The sequence below is a fragment of the Macaca nemestrina genome, chromosome 12 (genome assembly GCF_043159975.1).
Source record: "Macaca nemestrina isolate mMacNem1 chromosome 12, mMacNem.hap1, whole genome shotgun sequence".
NCBI classification, from domain to species: Eukaryota; Metazoa; Chordata; class Mammalia; order Primates; family Cercopithecidae; genus Macaca; species Macaca nemestrina.
In genome coordinates, this window is record NC_092136.1 from 127,348,498 (window position 1) to 127,372,925 (window position 24,428).

Sequence of the window (24,428 nt, forward strand, 5' to 3'; positions counted from 1 at the left end):
AATGTAGGTCATTTGTTTACCAAATATGAAAGTCAAGTCCCCAGGGATAATATTTCTTCATCTGTTGCTTTAAATTTCCCTGAGAGACCCAGAGAGTTTTGTTTATTTAAATGCACTTTACATTTTGAGCTTCTGCTAGTGCCAGGCATCCTACTGGGCACTGTGAAGTGCACAGCAATGAACAGGACATGGCAACTGTCAGGAGGAAATATGGTATTTATTAGAGAACTAGCTAATTATATTGTAAAGAAGATTCTGATAAACACCATAGAAAAGGTGGAATTAATGAGGAGGGAGAAGTTAATTATCTAGTGGGAGTAATGAAGAGAAAGAAATTAATTCCTTCTCAGGAGGTAGGGGAAGACTTTTAGAGGAGGTGGTATTTATGCTAGACCTTGAAGGAAAGACCTTTATTTCAACCTCTTGTTCTTCTGTACTTAGAAAGCAATCACTCTTTGAATCATGCTAAATTGCTAGTAGTCAATAGTGAAACCAACCCATAGCATTGTCTGTTGAATTCCTGCATCACTGCATTACGAAAAGAGCACTGGACAGTCCCGTAGAACTGTACTTCCACTTCAAGGCAAGGCATTCAACCTTTCAATGCAAGTAGCTGATTTTTTGTTTTTTGTTTTTTCTTGGCTTTACACATTGCTATGGTTTGAATGTTTGTCCCCTCCAAAACTCATGCTGAAATTTAATTGCCATTGTAACAGTATAAAGAGGAAGCACATTTTAGCAGTGATTAAGCCAGGAGGCCTCTACCTTCATGGGTGGGATTGGTGTAGATATAAAGGGTAGGTTCAGTCAGACCCCACTTTCCCTCTCCTGCCCTCTTGCCTTCCACTATGTGATGACATAGCAAGAAGGCTCTCGCCAGATGCTGGCACTGTGTCACTGGACTTCCCAACCTCCAAAACTGTGAGCTGATAAGTTTCCATTTTTATAAGCTACCCAGTCTCAGGTATCCCGTTATAGCAGCACAAAACAAAGACACATTTCTTTGCAACTTCCTCTACCTCAGTGTAGTTTAAAACCAATTTCCTCTCACTCAGTAGAAGCTGTATTACCATATGCTTCATATTCCAGAAGAAAATAAGTTTTTTTTTTTTTTTTTTTTTTTTTGAGATGGAGTCTCGCTCTGTCGCCCAGGCTGGAGTGCAGTGGCGCGATCTCGGCTCACTGCAAGCTCCGCCTCCCGGGTTTACGCCATTCTCCTGCCTCAGCCTCCCGAGTAGCTGGGACTACAGGCGCCCACAACCGCGCCCGGCTAATTTTTTGTATTTTTAGTAGAGACGGGGTTTCACCGTGGTCTCGATCTCCTGACCTTGTGATCCGCCCGCCTCGGCCTCCCAAAGTGCTGGGATTACAGGCGTGAGCCACCGCGCCCATCCGAAAATAAGTTTTTTAATGTAGTTAAACACAATACTATTTCAGCCATTATTTTAAAACAATTATATTATTGACTCATTATTCATCTTTATTTATTTTTAATTAATTTATTAACTAATTTATTTTGAGACAAAGTTTCACTCCTGTTCTCCAGGCTGGAGTGCAATGGCGCAATCTCAGCTCACTGCAACCTCCGCCTCCCAAGTGCAAGCAATTCTCCTGCCTTAGTCTCCCGAGTAGCTGGGACTACAGGCACTTGCCACCACGCCGGCTATTTTTTTTATTTTTTAGTAGAGACAGGGTTTCACTATGTTGGCTGGGCTAGTCTCAAACTTCTGACCTCAGGTGATCCACCTGCCTCAGTTTCCCAAAGTGCTGGGATTAGAGGCATGAGCCACATCGCCTGGCCTCATTATTCATCTTTAAATGTCTTCCTTAAACCCTGTCAGCTCCTTCATATCTCCTGTTTGTTGAAACATACAGAACTGGACGTAGGGTGCTGGGGAGGCTGCAGCCAAGATTTGGAATGAAGAAACTGATTATCCTCAGCTACACTTTGCTCAAGGCCCACCCATTTGTTCATGCAAATACAACCAGATATAAGCTGCCTTGAAAGAGTGTGACCCTATGCACTCTCTGTCAATTGACCTAAATTCCAAATTGTCTCAGTTAATAAAAAATAAAAATAAAACAAACAAAACTAGCCTTTAAAGTGTTTCTCTAGGTCCCAAGACTGTGTCTGCTTGCTTGCTGGGTGGGTGGCATTGGGCTCTCAGCCTCAGAGCTAGCTGAGAAGCAAGATATGCTCCACTTGCCTCCTGCAGAATTTCTCCCTCCTGGGTTAAATGTGTTTAACCTTTGGAATAAAGCAATATGATATTCAAACATCTTCTAATGAGGCTCTTCAACTTAGGTCTTTGAGTTTTTATTCACCTGAGTGATTTCCCTTAAGCTTGTAAAAATAGACAATTGCCAGGTTTAATACCATCTCTTCTTGTTAAGAAACCAGCAACCAAAACTGTCAGTCAGCTAGGACACTATAATTGTGTTAGTGCTTTAGCCACATGAAAGCACAGACACATTGCTGCTCAGTCTCATCTGAGGTGTAGCTTTGGTTAACACCACTGACAGTATCAACAGTCTTTCACAGACTCTAAAAAGAACTATCTTCTGAACCTGCCGAGAGAAGTAGGAGGCTACTATTTCTGTACATAGGTAATATGCATATTTACTATGACTGTTCCAGGAGAAGAAAAACTAACCCCCAAAAATAAATCTATTCCTAAATAACTACCTAAGGGAGTGTTATCTTTTAGGATAAACACTAAGGGGAAAAAGCATCCTGACTCTATAAAATGTCCTGTGTTTGAATTGAAGAGATAGGCTACAGATGAGCTCCAGAAAAGTCTAGTTTGGTCATGACATTCATTTGGGTCTTAATTTTGTTTGTGTTTTGACTTTGTTTTACTATGAGAAGGGATACTAATCTCTTTTCTCCCTAACGATTAAGGATATTGTGCACATTACATAACACAAAAGATGTAAAACATCTTTGAGAGTAAAAGCAATAGGAGAAAATTAGTAAGGCAAAAATACTTTTTACTTTAGCTCCCCAATTATATCGATGAAGTGAATCAGACTTATTTTGCATTACTTTTTCTACATCCACATCAAGGTTTTGTGGGTCGAGGATACCAGGCATACCTGAAGGATTCATAGTTGGGAAACAATGTGATGCTCGGAAAAATCACTGGGCTGATGATTCCAGATGGGAGAGAGGATGCAGGATCCTGGACCTAGGGAAAGAGCAGTAGAGGTACTGATGTCCTGCTTATTGCCTATTGCTTGGCAGTGTCTTTAGAATTAAAGGGACAGGAAGAAACAATTATATCACATTTTTAAGTTAAAAGAGACTTTTACAGATGAGCATCTCTAGAATAAGTCACACTGATACTAAAGTAACCAAGAGGGTTCTGTCCTAGGGGACTGAAGACAGTATATCTGAAAAAGGGTGACTATAGAATTGCAGTTTAGTGTTGTTACTCACATATAGAGCTCTTTACCCCCAACTTGATAAAAAACTGAGCACCATTTCTGGTCTTTGTCTTGACCCATATTTGAAGCCAAGAAAGGGGACATAATCAATGTTTCCTCAGGGACACAGAATTCATGGGCCTGGCTTCAGGAATCCCTGAAGACAGCTTGTCCTGGTGACTGGGCTTCTTCAATCCTCCTACCGAGGTGCATTTAGGCCATGCACAGGGAACGAGGAGTTCAGTGGTGTTTTGGAGGCAGGGCTCTATGACTTTCACTCTGGCTTCCATCTGATTGGAATCACAGTCTGCACAGGTCCTTATTGGACATGGGTCTTTTCACACTGCAGAATTCAGAGAAGTAGAGTATGGGCTTTGAAGAGCATAGAATATACACTAAAGAATAGGGCCTGGACTTTGGAGTCAGACAAATGTCAGGTCAAACCACAGATCTACCCATTATCCAGTCAATGACATATTCTGTCTTCATTTGTCAGTTGGTAACAATCATGTTTCCTCTGTGCTCGTGAGAATTAAAATGCAACCCAGCATATGTCTGGCACAACTAGAAAGTTCTGAGCACTAGCTCACTTCTCTCATGCAATCTTTATGACTGGTACACAGCAGGCACCTTGCTAGTGGGAACAATGGTTACAGCTGAATTTGAACAAGTTCAAGAGAAAATGTAATTTATGGTTAATAAAATGTTAATTTAGAATATTCCTAAAGGAGCAGGAAGCTGAATTCTCTAAACATGTTTAGTATTTTATAAAGTAACTCTTAAGACTCTACAATTTTTTGTTTTGTTTTTGTTCCTTTTTGTTTGTTTGCTTTTTTTCCTCCTAGCTGCTGAAATAAAGATAGTATCAGCATTACTATTTGCAAAACTTTATTCACAGCAGCGGCACATATCTCCCAAGCATCTAAGTAGCCTGGGGTCTTCCACAAAGAGTTGTATGCTTAATCAGCCCCCAATTCCTTGAGGATGAACTTGAGTATAAATTGTTAAGGTAGCTGCTTACCCTGGGAAATGAATTCCGTCTTTCTGGCATAAATGCCCCATCTGATAAATGAGAATATGAGGGTAATGAACAGAATTTGCAGTCCCTGTGCTTTCTGGTAGGAGGTGAATTACTAAGAGTGACTAGACCCCAAAACATGTGTTTCTGGTAACTCCTTCTCATTCTCTTCTCAGGAATGTCACTGTCTCCTCTCACTTCCTGATGATTTCCCCACAACCCTACCACCAATGGGTCCACCCATTCATTCCTTCTTTATTGACGAACAAGCTCTGAAGACTTAAACACAGCACCTGTTCACAGAAAAGCTAGGGTCCCTTAACTAGGTAAAGTCTAAGGTCAACTCACTGATAAAAAACTGTAGTGAAAATATAAATATAGCCAGCTCTGCAGCACCGCTGACTCTCACAGCAAAGCTAACGAGGTAGTTGAGGACAAGGCTTCTAGCCTGGGTCAACTTGGATTTGAGTTCCCTTTCTGCCATTTAATCATGATATGGCTTCAGGAATCTTAAGTCTCTGAAACTCATTTTTTTTGGTTTGTTTCTAGAGTGGATATCAAAATAGCAGCATTAAAAAAATTAACATTTAAATTAAAAAATACAGCAACATTACATATATACATATATATGAAGAGAGAGAGACATTATAGTGTCCCTCACAGCAAGTCCTTGATATGTCTCATTTTGTTTTTCTCTTAATTAATTCAATTAATATTTTTTATTATATGCAAGTGTCTATCGCTAGCAGTTGGGATGGAAAGTATGGCATGATTGATGTTATAATGGAGGAGAAAGGTGTTGCAATGATGGTAGAGTCTCAGAAATCCTCCAAGATTCCAGGAGGGAGGAAGGTAGAGTAGTTAAGAGTGGAGACACTGGCATGAGAGGATGCTTGTCAGTGAGGACTAAAAAGGAATGTTGTACACATAAAGATTCACTGAACATACGGATTTCAGGAGCTGCACAGTTTTTCAGACAGCACTGAGTCTCTTCCATCTTTTTGTGACCCAGATGGGAAGCGAGGCTTTATAGGATGTCCACTCTGGCTGTTGGAAAGTCCTGCTGGGTAGTCTTTAGAGTGCTTCTGGGATGATGCATCAATTCCACATCCTCCTGGAGTCCTCTGAGGGAGTGGTAGACTGGGAGGGGAAGAAGGAAGGACAAATGGAAATTAGAATCATAGGAGCTTCAGTGATAGCTCACCTTACTACAAGTTCCAATATCAAAGCAAGTCTTCTAATTTTCCCAGACACAGACAGGTAGCTCTGATGGTTCTGGAAGGTTCCCAGAGTACTCTGAGAAATAGATAGAGAATTTGCATAATTCCTGACAAATCTTCTTATATTTTAGGGGTAAACATACCTGGGTTCCATTTCCAGATTGGCCTCTTATTGGCTGTGCAACCTTACACAAGTATATTTAATTTCTTAAATACCCATTTTTCTCACTATAAAATGGAAATAATGAGAGAATACAATGGGTTTATAATTTTTGAGATGCACAAAATACATGATACTTTTGATATATTTTAGTGTCTGACCTTCAATAGACAGCAGCTATTGTAATTAATATTTATTTATTTATCTATTATTTGAAATGCCTATAGTCTGGCTCTATTAAGGAATCAGCCCATTTTAGAGATCAGGTCTATGAAAGATAAATGAACAGAAACTGCAAACTTTAACAAAGGAGAAGAAAAAAGGTTGGGACAGTTGCACGAGATGAGCTAGTCTGGTAGACTTGGTGAAGGGCCTTCACGCTAACAGGAAGGGGTTAAACACTGGTGCCACTGGAGAGAATGGCACAACAAGGTTTGTGGGGAGAGGGGAGGGCATGCATTTAAACCAACAGACAGAGAAGACGCCTTTCACATTTCCTACCTTCTAAGTCTCTGTGGAATTGGAAGAATTAATGAACTAATATCTATAAAGTACTTGGAGGCTATCAAATAAAACAACTATAGAAATCCCAAGTAGTAGTATCATGTTATTAAACATTTATTGAACATAGTACAGAATATATAGGAGCTATACTTTCTACCCAGAGGGTTTAGAACCTAATTGCAATATTTTATTCATCATCTTGAGGGCAGAGGGAATTCTAAATAAACAATAAGTTTAACATATCTCCAAAGGATTAAAATAGATATTGCATCTGATCACCATAATTTACTCCCTGAATTTCTGGAATGTAATTTTATTGTCATTATACAATACAAACAGTTATACTGATACTAATGATAATGATACAAATCAAATAAATTATATGCCAGACACTTTTCTAGGTACTCCGTGTATGTTATCTCCAATCCTGACAACAAATTCTGAAGAATGAGATTAATATCCTCATTATAAAAATGAGTAAATTGGGGCTTAGGGAAGTTATCCAAGATTACAGAGCTAGAAAATAATGTATTTGGCCCTATAAAACAGCAGAGACAAAGATATTCTAGCTTATAGATTATCTATCTTTTCCCCATAATCTTTTGAGATAGTTGAATAGTCTAGCTGTATACAAGCACTATAACTCTAGTATCTGTCTACTAAATTAATAACTAAAAGTTCTTAACATAGACTCTATAGATACTCTTTAAACTGTTCATGGAATGCTGTAAAATTCTTTGCAAATTTGTATTCCTAATGTGTTCTGCATTTTTCAGAGGAGTGGATTTAGAAACTTCATTAGATTATTAAAGGAGTTCACAGTCCAAATAAGATTAAAAACACTGAGCCCACCTTGGGCCAACTGTGTGTATTGGACAGGGTCCAGAAATATGCTTAGCATGAACCCCACCCTTAACTTCATATATAGCTCAGATATTGAGGGAGTCAGTGATCTACATGTGAATGAGAGATTCAACCTTCTTGCAGCTTTCCCCAGTTGATGTTTGTACTTCCTGTTTTTCAGTCACCCCTTGTGAGCCAGGGATATTAACTATACTACAAAGAGTTGTACCAGTCTAGTCCCAGGCCCCTGTCAAATACCATCTCTTCTGTAATATATTCCTTAACTCTCACAGAAAAGTTAATTACTCCTGCATTTATGTGTATCTCACTATAAACCCATATTCAAGACATTATATAGCATTGCAATTATGTATGTGTTTATCTCCTTCATCAGAGTCTGCAGTTCTGTAGGGCAAGAGCAATATCATAATTCAGTTTTTTTCCTATCTATATCATGGGACCTAGAATATAATCAGTACTCAACTAAAACTTAATAAATAGACAGGTAGTTAGACAGATGGATATACTGGCACATGAATATTCTTTTTATAGTATTGAAAACTAAGATATTGAAGGGCATGTATTAGGACATAAGAACCCACTAATTTTAGGCCAAGTTATACACAGACTTATATTAGTAAAAGTGGTTATGATCATGGGAAGAAGATGCCTGTCACACATTAATTGATGCTTTCCCTTTACTAATGGTTATAGAAGAATAATTCAATGCAACAGAATTTTGCAAAGGGTATAGCTTTTCCATTTAGAATAAAGTTAGGTGATTGGCTATAGTGTGCTGTAAAACTTATTTCAGTTTTCCAGTTCTCTAAAAAAGAAACACTCCAGTTGACTTTCCAGCTCCTGCTTTATGTAACTTGGCTTAATAGAGCAAAAACTTCTCATGATCACAAAAGCCTAATATTAGCACCTCAGTAATGTATTTAAGTTGCCACCTACCCATATAGGCTACCGATCCTTGGAGGAGCCTAATAGGACAGGAGAATTCCTGCTATTTTAGAGTGCCATTGACAGTGAAGAGGATAATAATCTTAAGCAATCTATCAGGCTTACATTTAGTGAAAATTCATAGCTTGTTAGCCTGGCTAATCTCTGAGTTACCTGTGTTTGTACAGAAAATCCTGTTATCTCTTATCCTATCTATTCCCGTGGTGATCAATGGGGCTGTATTCATGGCAGAAACCAGTCCTGATGACGTCATCCTCATCACCATGGGAACACTGTCTTTTTGCAAAGATGAGAGTTAAGTCCCTCCTAACAAAAGTCCAAGGGCTCTCTTGAAATATGATGAGAATTTTCCAGTGGGATTTAGCTATAATCCATGAGGGGTGACATGAAAGAATAAGCATTTATGAATTTTACCGAAAGCCCATGAATTCTAAGACTTAAAAAAGAAAATCTTATCTTCAAATAATAAAGAGATAAAAAGAATCCACTTTTACAGAGGCAGTTAGGTGTTTACCCAATAGAATAATCTGTGTGTTTTATGCTTTCCTCAGGTGTACCAGAATAGCCTTCCAACCCTTCAATCTACACTGCTGCCTGGCATCTCAGGAGAACCTGGTCCTAGAACAGAGAAATGTTTTCTGGACTATTTTGGTACAAATCTCTTATTTCTTCAGGCTGTAAAACAGAGTTGTACATTTATTACTCTTTGGTAAAGCATACTGACTTCATGAATTTGTGGCTTATTTTTTTCTCATTTGTTCAGTGGTGGCTATAGTAAGAAAGTTCTGAGATTTTCGCCCAGGCAAAAAAAAAAAAAAAATAAAAATAAATAAAAAATTATTGTGGCATGAAAGATAACTCTTTGGTTTCTAAATGGATATGTTATATATTCCTTGGATACAGTATTCTCTAGAGTAGGAGGCCCCAAATTCCGGGCCATGGACTGGTACTGGTCTGTGGCCTGTTAGGAACTGGGCCACACAGCAGGAGGTAAGTGGCAGGTGAGCCAGCGAAGCTTCATCTGTATTTACAGCTGCTCCCCATCACTCACGTTACTTCCTGAGCTCCACTTCCTGTCATATCAGCGGTGGCATTAGATTCTCATAGGACTGTGAACCTGATTGCAAACTGTTTATGTGAGGGATCTAGATTGAGTGCTCCTTATGAGAATCTAATGCCTGAGGATCTGTCACTGTCTCCCATCACCCCCAGATGGGACCATCTAGTTGCAGGAAAACAAGCTCAGGGCTCCCACTGATTCTACATTATGGTGAGTTGTATAATTATTTCATTATATATTACAATGTAATCGTTATAGAAATAAAGTACACAATAAATGTAATGTCCTTGAATCATCCCAAAACCATCCCACCTCCTTCCCACTCCACCCCCGGTCCATGTAAATATTGTCTTCCACAAAACCAGTCCCTGGTGCCAAAAAGGTTGGGAACTGCCGCTCTAAAGGAAACCTTGTCTGTGGCAATATGAAGGTCACAGAGAAATATTTTGTTTTATACTTTATTCTGTCACTAAAGTTTCATGTTCATGCATTTTCCATAATGTCAGAAGTCATGGATAAGTCTATGAGAAGCTGAGGATATGGGCATGATCTCTGTGTTGCATCCCTAAAAATTTCTGGCTGGTGGTTTCAACAGCCAATGGGGCCCTAACAAAGTAGGCAGAGTCCTGTCCTTTGATGCATGGAACCAATCACTCTGCTGTGGAAGTTGAGGAAAGGGGGACATAAGTACTAAATCCATGACTTCTGGGGTCATAAATCCCTGACTCTGAGATGCAAATATAAGAAAAATTTGACACTTCAGGAGTTAAAGGCACTTCTAAAGTGCAAGACATCATTTCCTCTTACATCTGAAACCCCAACGTCCCTCAGACTCAGGCTTAGAGAAGCAGAGTAGCTTACTTAAAATCCCAGAATTGATGGATGATAGAACTGGATTTGAAGCTGTACTCTGAGATCCATGCAAAAAAAATTTGAGTCCTTTTTAGTAAAAAGATTCAAAGCTGTTAAAGCTGTTCTTGTATTGTATCCAGACACCATTCTAGTCTGAGTTGCTTACCACATGTGCCTTATTCCCCACCTCACCACACATTATACTTTCATCTTCACAAAAGACACTGCAATATCAATGACGCAAAAGTTCATCTATTATTTTTCCAACATGAATAAGAGACAGGAAAGACCAGCAAAGTTACACAGCAGAGAAAACCTGAACTTTTACTTAGCTTCAGCATTGAATCCAGTGTAATTTTTGAAACTGATTAATTTTGGAAAGCTTTTGAAATTTTGCACTTACTTGGAGATTATACGAAATTGAATTAAGAGGCTCTTGACTCTCTGCTAGCTGGGATATAGATCAGGGCTCAGACTGGCTGCTGCCTTATGTTGGCAAAGTAATTTAGGCAATTCATCCACAGCCTGCCTTCTGATCTGTTAACATGGATGTAAGAACTCGTGATGGGTTTAGTCTTATTGATTGGGTGCTCGAGTGCTTGTGGGAACTAGGATGCTGTGATATTGCAAGCATAGTTCAACACGTGGCCCACAGTGTTGCTGATAAAGAACCCTTCTAAAACGTCAAGCTGATTCTTACTCTCACTCCCCACCCCAACACTCTAGTAACTTTCTTTTCCATCAGAACAATGCCAAGCTCCTTTTTCTGACATTCAGGTTAACCACAATCTGGCCCCACTTCACACCTATCAGCTACCCTTTCTACTACACAGACCAGCACCTGCTCCTTTGCAAATGCCAAATTCTTCATTTGGGACTTTATACTCCTCACTTCTCCAGGAACTTCAGGAAACCTTCTCCCTGTCTGCCTGAGTTTTGTAGGAATGTTTTCTTTACTAACACAGCATCTTATATATGGTATTCAGCACACTGTATTGTAATCAGTGGTTTTCTTGTACATACCACTACAATTCGAAGACTCTGGGAACAGGCACTCTCCTACCTACCATATATTTATTCCAAGTATTTACCTTGGTATATTTAGTAAACTAGTAAATGAATACTCAGGGTTCATACTTCAAGAAGACACTGGGGATACAAAATATACAACGGGACTTGCTTATCACAATTGTATAATTTTTTAATCTCAACTTTGGAAACCTAAGTAACTTATGTGCCAGGAAAAAACATGCACATTTGCTCTGGGCATATTCTATGACTTTACATTTGTGAACTGGCTGGCATTTGTGGTTCGGTTTCAGGTACCAACTGAATCCCCAGGTTCTGAGCTACAGCAAGGCTGAAGGTGAATTTTTTTAAAAAGGCAGCTGAGTATAGGCTCTAGAAGCAAACATGTAAAATTCAGAAGGGTTGAACTGGTGAGCTGATTGGTGGGAAGTGATGGCCACATCCAGAAACCAGTTAAATGTCAGTACCAGCATGTCGTGAATAAAAGAAACAGCCACACTATTTATCTGGAAAATCTCCAGAGATAGAAACTGGGCAGACTGTAGAAATGTTCAAAATAGCCAGAGACCTTTAAGGTATACCTTCCACCTCCAATAATGCATTGATTTATTTTTCCTCGCATATCAGTTCCTTCCATAGCTTTTATTATGTCTTTCAGGGTGCCACTATCTTCCCAATAACCTAAAAATATGACACTTAAAGATTTGGGTGATTTCTTATTTCCAGGAGGGAAGAAGGAAGAAAAAAGTTACGGTTGGTATATGGTTGTTTACATAACTGGTTACAGGGAAGTTGCTTCTTTGCTCAGAACCAGAGGTGGTGCCTCACAGAAGCATCGTTTCTTTGGATAAAAAAGATATATAGAGAAGGTGTGGTGCCCCTTGGAGATGCATCAGCAATTTGAGAGAAATAAGTACAAGGGAATAAGTACAACGGGAGAGATTAAGAATCTTAAAAAAAAGAAAAGAAAAAAGAAAAGAAACAAGATAAGCAAAGCCATATTTTATTTCTCTCCACACCATATGCATCATCTATTAAATTAGCTGCACTTGAGGATATGGTTAGACAAAAGCAGTCTATCCACAAAATGCCTTGGAATGGAGCAGAAAAAGCAAAACAAATGAAAACATTAAATTAACTTCATACAAAGTGTCTCTAAAAAAATAAACACATAAAATAGGAATAAAAGCATTTAACCTCTGGTTTCTGGTCTGGCATGTAAAGAGGTTAGAAATTACTGTTCCATTCTAACAACATGTAAAAGTCTAAACAAACTGAAAAGAAATAAGCAACTGTGCGTAGATCCATCACAGGGCAAACTGCTGCTCCTAACTTGGCAAGATCAACAGACAAATACAGAGAAGCACAACTTACTGGAGCAAAAACCCCGTAGGGGAAACCACTATGGGAATCAGTGCCAAGGTAGGAAAAATCTAAACTGTAATTGACAAGTTGCTTGAGGGTTACTGTGGACAAGTCTGAGAGATTAAAAATTTTAGCTTCTTATTAAGTCCTGCCCTCAAGAGAAACTTTTTTATTTATTATTATTATTATTTTGAGATAGGGGGTCTCACCATGTTGCCCAGGTTGGTCTCAAATTCCTAGGCTCAAGCAATCCTCCTGCCTCATCCTCTGGAGTAGCTGTGATTACAGACACGTTACTATGTTCAGGGGAAACAGTTTAATCATGCCCTAACCTGCCAGTGTTTTTTCAAAGCCTGACTAACCTAGGGAAGGAGAATGCCCAATTCCAGCTCCGTCTAGCCATCCTGCCTGACTTAACATGGCAGGAGGAACTGAGAAGCACTGGAAAAAATTCACAGTCCAAGGGCAGAGGCTCATCAAAAGACTAATACCTAATCATAGAGCTATCAAACGCTTCCCCTCCCTCTGCATCTTACCATATTACTAAGGCCTATTTACAACCTAGTACATCATGTCCACCTTTTGACAACAGCAACAACAAAATTACAAAGCACACTAACAAGCAAAAACAGTTTGGAGGATGGAACACACATCAGGACCAGAGTCAGATATAGCAAGACTTGGAATGATCAGACCAGGAATTAAAAAGCATATAACCTAAGGATTTTAATGAACAAATGCAGACAACATGCAAGAACAGGTGAATACCATAAAAAGAGAAATGCAAATTATAAGAAAAAATAAAAAAGAAATGCTAGAAATCAAAAAACCTTAATGGAAATAAATAATGCCTTTTGTGGGCTCGTTAGTAGACTGGACACAGAAAAGAATCTCTGAGTTTGAAGATATTTCAATAGAAACTTCCAAAATTGAAGAGAAAAGACAAAATACTAAAAAAGAATTCCCAAGAACCATGGGACAACTACAAAAGGTGCAATACATGCCTCATGAGAACACAAGGTGGGGGAGAGAGAGACAGAGAGAAAGAGACAGAGAGAGACACACACACACACACACACACACACACAGATGAATCTAAAAAAATTAAAACAGTAGTGACTGAGAACTTCCTTAAATTATTATAAGACACAAAGCTACAGATCCAGAATGTGCAGAAAACACGAGGCAGAATAAATGCTGAAAAACCTACACCTGGGAATACCCGATTCAAACTGCAGAAAATCAAATACACAGAAAAATATCTTCAAAGAACCTGGGTGGGTAGAAGGCCAGGGAGAACCGCTACCTACAAAGAACAAACATAAAAATTACATCTGACTTCAGAAGCCATGCAAGAAAAAAGAGAGTGGAATAAAATACTTAAGGTGTTGAGAGAAAACAACAACAACAAACAAACAAACAAACAAAAATCCCCACCAACTTAGAATTCTGTGCCCTATAAAATTATTCCTCAATAGTGAAGGAGGAAAAAAGTACTTTATCAGGCAAACAAACATTGAGGAAATTTGTTGTCAGTAGGCCTGTCCTACAAGAAATGTTAAAAGAAGATCTTTACAGAGAAGAAAAATAATGTAGGTTGGAAACTCAAAACTACATAAAGAAGGGATAAAAGAGGCATACCTCAGAATGAATACATGAAGGTAAAATAAAAACTTTTATTTTTCTTATTCTTAGTTGATCTAACAGATAGCTGTTTGTTTAAATAGTAATAGCAACAAAGTATTTGTGTACATATGCACATACTTATGGACACTTACAGATACTTATATATAAGTGAAATGAATAACAGCAATGATAAAACAAACAGGAATGAAGATTTAGAAAAATTTTGTTATTATGAAGTACTTGTGGTACCTCTGAACTGGAATAGTGTTATTTGAAAGTAGACTTGGATCCATTGTAATATATATCACAAACTCCATGGCAAGTATTTTAAAAAAGTGAAAAAGAGAAATATAATTGACTAAGAAAGGAGAGATAATGAAATTCTATAAAATGATCAGTTAAAACCACAACAGGCAGAAAAAGTATGGAAGACAAAAACAAGAACAAAGAGAAAAGGCAACAAAGAGAAAACAGTCACAAACATGGCAGATATTAATCCAACTATATTGACTTTAAATGTTAATGGCCTAAGTATGCCAATTAAAAGACAAAGATTGTTAGAGTGGATCAAAAACAAAACCCATGCATATGTTGTCTATAAGAAATCACTTTAAATATAAAGGCACATATATACTAAAAATATAGGGGTGAAACAAGATATATCAAGCTAATGCCAATCAAAAGAAAGCAGGAGTAGCTATATTAATTTCAGACAGAGCAGCCTTGCAAGAAGACATAATAATCCTTGATGTGTATGTGCCTAACAATAGAACATCCAAATGTGTGAGTCAAAAACTGATAAAGTTACAAAAAGAAATAGATTAATTCACTATTACTATTGAAGACTTTAACACTCCACCAGGCAAGAAATCAGTAAGGACGTGGATGGACTCAAAATCATCAATCAACTGGAAATAATTGACATCTATAGATTATTTTGTCTAACAACAGCTGATTATGCATTCTTCTCAATCTCACATAGAATGTTTTTCAAGATAGATCACATTCTGGACCATAAAACACATCTTAACAAATTAAAAAGAAGATATATCATATAGGATCTGCTTTTAGACCACAGTGGAATTAAACTAGAAATCGTTATCAAAAAATAGTGCGAAAATCCCAAAATACATGGAGCTTAAACATCATGCTTCTAAATAACAACTGGGTCAAAGAAGAAATCTTAAGAAAAAATTTAAAAATGTTTTGAACTAAATAAAAATTAAAATATGAATTGTCAAAATTTGTAAGACACAGCAAAACTAGTGCTTGGAGAAAAATGTATAGCAGTGCATGTATATATGTATTTAAAAGAGAAAGATCTAAATTCAATCTTCTAAGTTGATATTTTAGGAATCTAAAAACAAGAACAATTTAAATCTGAAATAAGCAGAGAAAAGACATAACAAACAGTAGTATAGAAATCAATGAAACTGAAAACAGGAAATCAATAGAGAAAATCTACAAACCAAAAGCTGATTAGTTGAAAAATCAATTAAATTTAATTTAAGCCTTTAGGCCAGGCTAAACAAAATTTTAAAATTACTAATGTTAGAAATGAAAGAGAGGATATCATTGCAAATCCCATGGACATTAAAGGATAATAAAGGAATATTATGAAAAACTCTATGCCCACAAATTTTATAACTTAGATACAATTATACAATTCCTTGAAAGACATAATCCGCCTAAATATATATATTTTAAAAAACACTCTGAATAGGCTTATATTTATTAAGAAAATTGAATCATAAATCAATAAACTCTCAAAACAGAAAGTAGCAGATGCAGATGGGTTCACTGGCGAATTCTAGAAAATATTTAGGAAAGAAATTATACCATCTATTTACAACCACTTCAAGAAGATAGAGCAGAGGAACACTTCCCAACTCATTTTGATTATGCTAGCATTTCCCTAATTTGAAAACTAGACAAATCATTACAAGAAGAGAAAAATACAGACAAATACCTCTCACTGACATAGATATATAAATCCATACCAAACTAATAATAAATCAAATCCAATGATGTACAAACAGAAGAATTCCATACCATGATCCAGCTGAATTTATTTCAGGTATTGAAGGCTAGCTCAACATTTGAACATCAATTAATGTAAATCATCACTTTGCCAGGCTAAAGAAGAAAAATTATATGATCCCAGCAATAGATATAGAAAATAACTGACAAAATCCAACACTTATTTATGATAAAAATTCTCAGTAAACAAGGAAAAGAGGGGCATGCTCTCTACTTGGTAAATAACATCTACAAAAAACTTACAGCTGACACTGTACTTAATGGTGAAAAAGAAGATGCTTTCCAGGTAGTATGAGGAACAAGGAAGTCAAGGATGTCTCCTCTTGTCACTGATTTTAATATTGTGCTGGAAGTCCTTGATAATTCAATCAGATGAGAAGAAGAAATAAAATGTACGCAGTTTAGGAGTAAAGAAATAAAACTATGTTTCTTCACAGATGATATAATTTGGAAATCCAAAGGAATTGACAAAAAAACTCCTGAAACCAATAAACAATTCTAGCAAGGTTGAAGGATACAAGGCTAGTATACAAAATCAATCATTTTCCTATATACCAGTAATAAATAAGCAAAACATGAAAAATTAAAAAGACATTACCATTTACACTAGCACTCAAAAAATAAAGTACTTAGGAATAAATGTCACAAAACACACAACAATCTATTTCAGAGAAAACGACAAGACGCTGATGATAAAAAATAAAAAATAAATATATGGAGAGATATTCTATATTCTTGGTTAGGAATCAATATCATCCAGATGATTGTTCTTCCTAAATTGATCTATAGAGTCAATGCAATCCCAATAAAATCCCAGCAAATTATTTGGCAGATACTGACAAAGTGATCCTGAAATTGATACGAAGATGCCAAAGACTCAGAATAGTAAACTCCATTTTGAAAAAACACCAAGTCAAAGGACTGACATTGAATGACATCAAGGCTTACTCTCAAGCTACAGTAGTCAAGACAGTTTAGTATTTGCAAAAGATTAGATAAATAGCTCAATGGAACAGAGTAGATACCTCATAAACAGACCACATAAAGACAGTCAACTCATCTTTGACAAAGAAGCAAAGTCAATACAATAGAGTAACTGGACATCTAAATAAAAATAAAATAAAACTAGACACAAACCTTACACCCTTCATGATCTACTCTAAAACTCCTAGAATATAACATCACACAATACCTAGATGATCTTGGATATGGTGATGACGTTTTATGTACAAGACTAAAGGCATAATCCATGGAAGAAATAATTATATACTGAAGTTTATTACAATTAAAACTTCTGCTCTGCAAATGATAATGTGGAATGACAAGACAAGCCACAGACTGAGCAAAGATATTTGCAAAAGACTCATCAAAAAAAATAGTTTCTAAAATATACAAAGAACACTTAAAACTCAACAATAAGAAAATGAACAACCTGATTAGTAAACGAGCAAAAGATTTTAACAGACGTCTTACCAAAAAAGATATATAGATGGAAATTAAGCATATGATAAAATGTTTATCATCATATGTGATTAGAGATTTTGAGAAGTTCAAGACTTCAGTGAGGAAGTAACTGCTAATGTGGTGGAAATAGCAAGAGAACTAGACTTAGAAATGGAGCCCAAGGATATGACTGAACTGATGCAATCTCATGATAAAGCTTTAATGGATGTGAAGTTGCTTCTTACGAATGAGCAAAGAAAGTGGTTTCTTGAGATAGCATCTACTCCTGATGAAGATGTTGTGAACATTGTTAAAATGACAGCAAAACATTTAGAATATACCATAAACTTAGGTGATTAAGCAGCAGTAGATTTTGAGAAGACTGACTCCAATCTCGAAAGAAGTTCTATTGTGGGAAAAAATGTTACCAAACAGGACTGCATGCTGTAGCAAACCCTTTCACGAAAGGAAGATCCAATTGTTGCATCAACTTCATTGTTGTCTCATTTTCAGAAATTGCCACAGACACCCCAAACTTCAGCCACCCCCACCCTGATTGGTCCCCAATCATTAAGATTGAGGCAAGATCCTCTGCCAGCAAAAGGATGACCACTGCTGAAGTCTCAGATGATCATTCACATTTTTTAAGCAACAAAGTATTTTACATTAAAGTATGCACATTGTTCTTTAAACATAATGCTATTGCAACTTAATAGATTACAGTATAATGTAACCATAACTTTTATTTGCATCGGGAAACCAAGAAATCCTGTGACTCAATTTATTGTGATGTTTGCTTTATCGCAGTGGTCTCAGACTGAACCTGCAATACCTCCAAGGTATGTATGTATATATACACACCATCATACTATACAGCTGAGACTTAAGGTGCAATAAGTAATGGACTAGTAATATGTAAATGCTGTATTTTCTGAAAAAAGATAAAATCATATAACTGAAAACTACTAGAAAAAAGGACAAAATAGAATAATATTGACTGTTGTGTAGTTTACATGTGAGAGTCTAAAACTACTGACACTAAATAGTAAAAAATTAAAATCAAACTGTAAAATATTGAATAAGAAAAAAGATTAGATATATGATTTAAAAAGAATACAAAGGTCATTCCCGAGAAAAATACAAATTTTTCTAAATTCCAAAATATACTTTTAAAAATAGCAGGAAGACATACTCAATAGAGAAAAACATTGTACATATAATATAAGCAGTAATCATATAAGTTATAATGCAGTGTTAAGGTCAAACATAACAATCATATGTTAAAGAAGAATAGTTTTGGCTCGCCTACTTATATAAAGTAGGTTTTCAAATTGGATAATAAAGTTAAACTCAATTATTCTGTACACAGGAGATATATTTAAACCATAAATATCTAAAATAAATAACATAATCACATTGAAAGGTGGGGGAAAAAGAACTAAACCAACCAATTTTTATCATAGAATTTTGACTATATGTTCTTAGTACTGGAGGAAATAGAAGTACAAACACATCTTGAACTTTTTGTAGGTTAAATATTTTTGTTGGTTGGATGTAGCAACTATGAAAACTATTTTGTGTATATTTTAGAATTAAACAGATGAGTGGCTGTGTGTTAATATTGTTAGAATCCAGAGTTCTTACTGTGGAAGAAATATGCAAATATGCAAATATGGAAGGTGGGAAGGGAAGGAGTTGTGGGGTTGAACTAGCAATGGAAGTGATGATGTGCTGGGGGCCCTGGGGCTCTGGTTTTAAGAAATTTTGCTTGGTTGAGGATACATTTCAGTGTATTCCATGATACAATCTTAAGTATATTTGTGCACTCGGTGCCTAAATATTCCAATTTTTCTTTATTACTAAGACATACCTGGGACGACCATATATTTCTCTTCCAATATGGACATTTTTCAGAGTGAAAGTGCTATTACTATAATAATAGCTACCCTGGGTCTGCCCCAGGCAAACTGGGATTTGCGACCATCCTGCATATATTCCTCAGGCTGCATGTGGTCCATTTGGTTTCTTTATCCCCATTTAACAGCTTTCACCTTGATAAATACATGGGTAGTAAGGAAAGGCAATCCTGAACTAGACCCATCATATATACTGGGCCAGCAATTATGGGAGGCTTAAGCTATCCTGGAACTTACATATTTGGATTGGTTAAAATCTAATGCCCATGATTAACTCATCAGAGACTGGTTTTCCTCCTTTGTAAAATGTGGGGAATAATAATTAGCTCTAGATTTCAACAAGATAATATAAATTACCTGGAATAGTTAATTGCTCTCAATAATTGCTTTTGTTATTTTTATTGTTTTTACTTTTGTTGTTATTATTTTTTTTCCTTAACATCAACTTCAAAGGTTAGCTTAAAAACATAATCAAATTTTCATTAATAACCCATTACAGATTAGTCATCTATGAATTTATTTAATCCCCTTTAGGAACATTAATTCCTGTTTTACTTCTTAATGAATTCCATAAACTTTATTACCTGCTGTGTAACATGGCATTTCCTTTAAATTGCTTTAACTTAGCTTTTCCAAGCATTGATAGATTCCTTAGAGTTCTAAAATCCAAGTATTTTGTATATAAACCTCTTTTGATCTAATTTCCCTTTATGAAACTATTACTGTTGCCAGTCATAGCCTTTCATATTCATTGTAATTCTAGAGCAAACGATTTTACTATTATTGTTCAAAATTACATTTGAACCCAGAAATCTGAAACTTAGCTCTAGCTTCATGAACATGATGGAAGAAGCAGGTCCTTGAAGGACGGAGTCCACTCCTTGGTCTTTCCCTTATGGTCTGTATTACCATAGCCTTTAGAATAGAGTTCTGAAGGTCTGGATGAACTTGGTCACTAACTCAATGGATTACATGAGAGAAAGTTATCCCTAACGAGGGATATTACTATATAAGTATCATGACACTACCACATCCATGTGAATTATCTCCCTCAAATCGAAGGGAGATTTCCCAGAGCCTTCCTTTCATTGCACCTACCTTTCTGATTTTAGTCTTGTTGAACTTCAAATAGAACATTGTTCCAAAGATTAGAACAGTAGAATCAGTAACATGCACTTATTGAGTGCGTTTTAGGGTTCAGTGCAGCGTTGTCTCTTTGTGAGAGAGACTTAAGAGAAATATGAGGTATGATGTTTATCTTGGTGGACCAAAAGTCTAACTGGGTAGACTAGATAAAGACACATAAAAGCTAGAAAACAAGACAGTACAGGCTACTTGTGCTGTACAAGTTTAGAAAGAAAATTAGTATGAGGAAGAAACTGATGGACCTCACTACTATATCCTGGGCAAGGGGAGGAATAATATAGGAGAAATCATATAGGAGAAACAATATACATCTATAGATAATGTACACACATATATGCATATGTCTATAATTGTTTTATCAAATGTAAATGTATCTATTCTTTATAAAGATTTTTATGCATATGGTTGAAAATCATAGAATCAAAAATTTATAATTTAAAAAGCAGTTCCTGGCCGCACCCCTCCTCAGCACCAATTCCCAGATGTGAATCATTTTCAATAGTTAGAGATTTCCCCCCCAATATTAGCCTCAATATTTCAAAAACATTTAAACATTTCTAATCTCTATTCTTTTAATTTTTCTATAGCTTCTATCAACTTTTTACTTTGTAAAAGGTTGACTTCAATTTTCACAACTATAAATACATATGTTCTCTCACATAAAAACATACAATCTTACACATATACTCTCAAAAATTTTACCTTCTCACATCTTCCCAATATAGCTATGCTATAACTTTTATTTAAAACACATCATTCTTCAAGCATTACTTACTGCTGAGCCACATTGTTTTAAATTTAACTTTCCTGTTGGAAATGTTGGTTTACATCTCCTTTCCTGTGCCTTCTTTTTATGTTCCTTGGTGTTGATGACAGAATGAATCTTCTCCCTCTCTTCCTCTCACTTTCTTAGTTTTCCAGGGACCTAATATCCCTTTATATCCCAACATTATGTCAGCAGAATAAATATTTTCTCAGAATTGCCCATCTTTATTTGTGGGTGCCCTCTGTCTTCTCCAGTTCAGCCTGGTACTTGCTGGCTTACTCTGCGCCGGCTGTCCCCCCATTGCCTTTGTCATCACGCGGGAGTTCCCCACACCTCTCTCCTGTATTGGATTCCTCACTTTTTGGATATCATCTCTTATTGGTTGTTGATTTGCTTCTTCATTGTACTAAAGCATGTCCTTCAGTAACCTCCTTAGAAAGAATACTTGGAGGCAAACTTTTGAGTACTCACACATCTAAAAACGTCTTTATCTTCACCTCATATTTATTTCATAGTTTAGCTGAAGGGAATTCTAGGTTGAAAATTCTATTTTCTTAGAATTTTGAAGACATTGCTACATTCTTTTCTGTCTTCTAATATTGATGTCGAGAATATGATTCCTGATTATCTACCTGTGACATTTTTTTCTATCTAGAAATTTTTAGAATCTTGTCCCCAAGGTTTTTGAAACAACATACTTTTACATGGCTCTTTTATTTTCTCAGTCATTATTTTGAGTATATGTTGAGCCTATTTAATCAAGAAACTCATGTTCTTTCATTCTGGAGATTTAACTTTAACATTTTTCTTATTATTCATTTATTTTATAGGTTCTTACTCTGTTTTTCTGTCCTTTCTTTTTGCTACTTATATCAGAAAAAAACGTTAGTCGGATATAGACGAACTGCATTTTCTAATTATTTCTCTTATTTTCCTAACTTTATTTTGTTTTACTCTTTTTTGTTTTCTGGGATATTTCTTTAGATTTAGTCTCCAATCTTGAACTGAATTTTTAATATCTGCATTCACATTTTTAATTTTAAGAGCTTCCTTGTTCTCTGAATATTTTTTCCACCTCATTTTCTTCTTATTTCAATGATCAATAAATTAAATCTTGTCCCTTTGAAGAATGCACATTTTTAAAGTTTTCTTCTGATCATTATATTGCTTTTCTGTCCTCCAGTTCCCTTTTTTAATATTTTTGTTTTTATCTTTGTCTTTTATATGAAAGATTTTCCTGAAATATCTGGGATTTCTTAGTTGACCATTCATATTTGAAATGTGACTGACTAAACATCCCTTGCAAGTCTGTACCCCTAGAGGAGCTTCTGGGCTGGCAGGTTTTCCTGACTGGGGTCATTGTGTGACCCCTTCCCATTAGTCTGTGCAGGTCTCAGTTCAGTATCTCAGAAAGAAATCTCTATTCTAGATCTCCAAACCTCTAATCAAGAAACAGGAGTTTCTTGGTTAAAGGGGTTCAACATATGCCCCAGATAATTTCGAGCATTACAAGCCTGGCTTTCAGCCTTTTGAGAGCCAAGAGGGCAGGAGAGCAGATGCAGCAGGGAGCAGTGAGTAGGCTCACAGTCCTCCCTTTCCAGGAAGTGAACTCTGTGTCCAGGAAGCAGTCCCTTGGGTGTGATGGTTCTATCCAGAAAGTTTCTGTTTCATCTCTTCTAGGAGTAGATTTCTAGTCTTCTGTCTGGAAGAGGAGAGACAGTTTCCTCTTGGTGCTGGGTGGGAGAGAGGATCTAGGGTAAGGCTGCCAGGAAAAAGTACAGGACACAGTGAAATTTCACTTTTTATTTTTTTCTTTTTGAAATGGAGTTTCGCTCTGTTGCCCAGGCTGGAGTGTAGTGGCATGATCTCGGCTCACTGCAACCTCTGCCTCTGCCTCCCAGGTTCAAGTGATTCTCCTGCCTCAGTCTCCTGAGTAGCTGGGATTACAGGCACGTGCCACCATGCCTAGCTAATTCGTTGTATTTTTAGTAGAGATGAGGTTTCACCATGTTGGTCAGGCTGGTCTCGAACTCCTGAACTCGTGATCCGCCTGCCTCAGCCTCCTAAACTGCTGGGATTACAGGCGTGAGCCACTGCGCCTGGCCTGAAATTTCACTTTAAGGTAAACAATGAACATTTTTGTTTGTTTGTTTTTGTATAAGTATGACCCAAATTAAAATGTGTATTTTACATTCAATTTTATTTTGATTTTTTTCAACTTTTATTTTAGTTTCTGGGGGTATATGCGCAGGTTTGCTGCATGAGTATATTGCATGATGCTGAGGTTTGGAATATGAAACCATGAAGTGAGCATAGTACTCAATAGGCAGCTTTTCATTCTTTACCCCACTCTCTTCCTCCTCCCTTTTGTCTCTGCAGTGTCTATTGTTCCCATCTTTATGACATTCCATTTTAATTGGGCATCTGCATTTTTTTATTTCAGTAGGTTTTTGTGGAACAGGTACTGTTTGGTTACATGCATAAGTTCCTTAGTGGTGATTTCTGAGATGTTGGTGCACCCATTACCAGAGCAGTGTACACTGTACCCAGTGTGTAGCCTTTTATCCCTCACTCCCCTCCCACCCATTCCCCCAAGTCTGTATTTTTGTTTGCTAAACCTGGCAACCTCAATCTGGAATGACTTTGAACTTTTCACTACTATTGTTCCTTCTAGGCCAATCTGCACCTCCACATTCCAAGGTATCTGGCTGGAATCACTAATATTTCAAGTTTCTGGAGTTCTGTGGTAAAAGACTGCATCTGGCCATTCTTGCCACCCGCCAACATAGGTTTCAGTTTTCTCTTAATAGTCAGCTAACATTTCTAGTTTGCTTCTGGAGTTTCAGGTAGTGTTATCGTTTCCTCTTAGTTCCTCTGTACTTGAGGGTTCATACTTTAAAAACAAACAAACATACAAACAAACAAACTCTTTGCTCACATTTTGGTGGGATCTCCAGTGTTCTTCAATTCACTATGTTTAGTCAAGAATATTCAATTATATTATTTTTAAATGTGTGAGTAATAAGTCGTAATGAAGATCATTTGCTG

At 36.7% G+C, this 24,428-nt stretch overlaps 1 long non-coding RNA gene across 2 annotated transcripts in view; it reads right to left on the reverse strand.

Moving 5' to 3' along the window:
* Positions 1-2,200: 2,200 nt before the first annotated feature.
* The window catches only part of LOC105476227 (uncharacterized), a 73,391-nt gene continuing 51,163 nt past the window's right edge, over positions 2,201-24,428 (reverse strand). The window contains exons 4-6 of one of the 2 annotated variants that reach the window (XR_011610370.1): positions 5,393-5,584; positions 3,097-3,188; positions 2,201-2,248 (exon numbers count right to left, since the gene is read on the reverse strand). This is a non-coding gene — a long non-coding RNA (uncharacterized lncRNA). Of the gene's footprint in view, positions 2,249-2,762; positions 3,189-5,392; positions 5,585-24,428 lie in introns of those variants that run through there. The other variant, XR_983970.3, reaches the window with a different exon arrangement.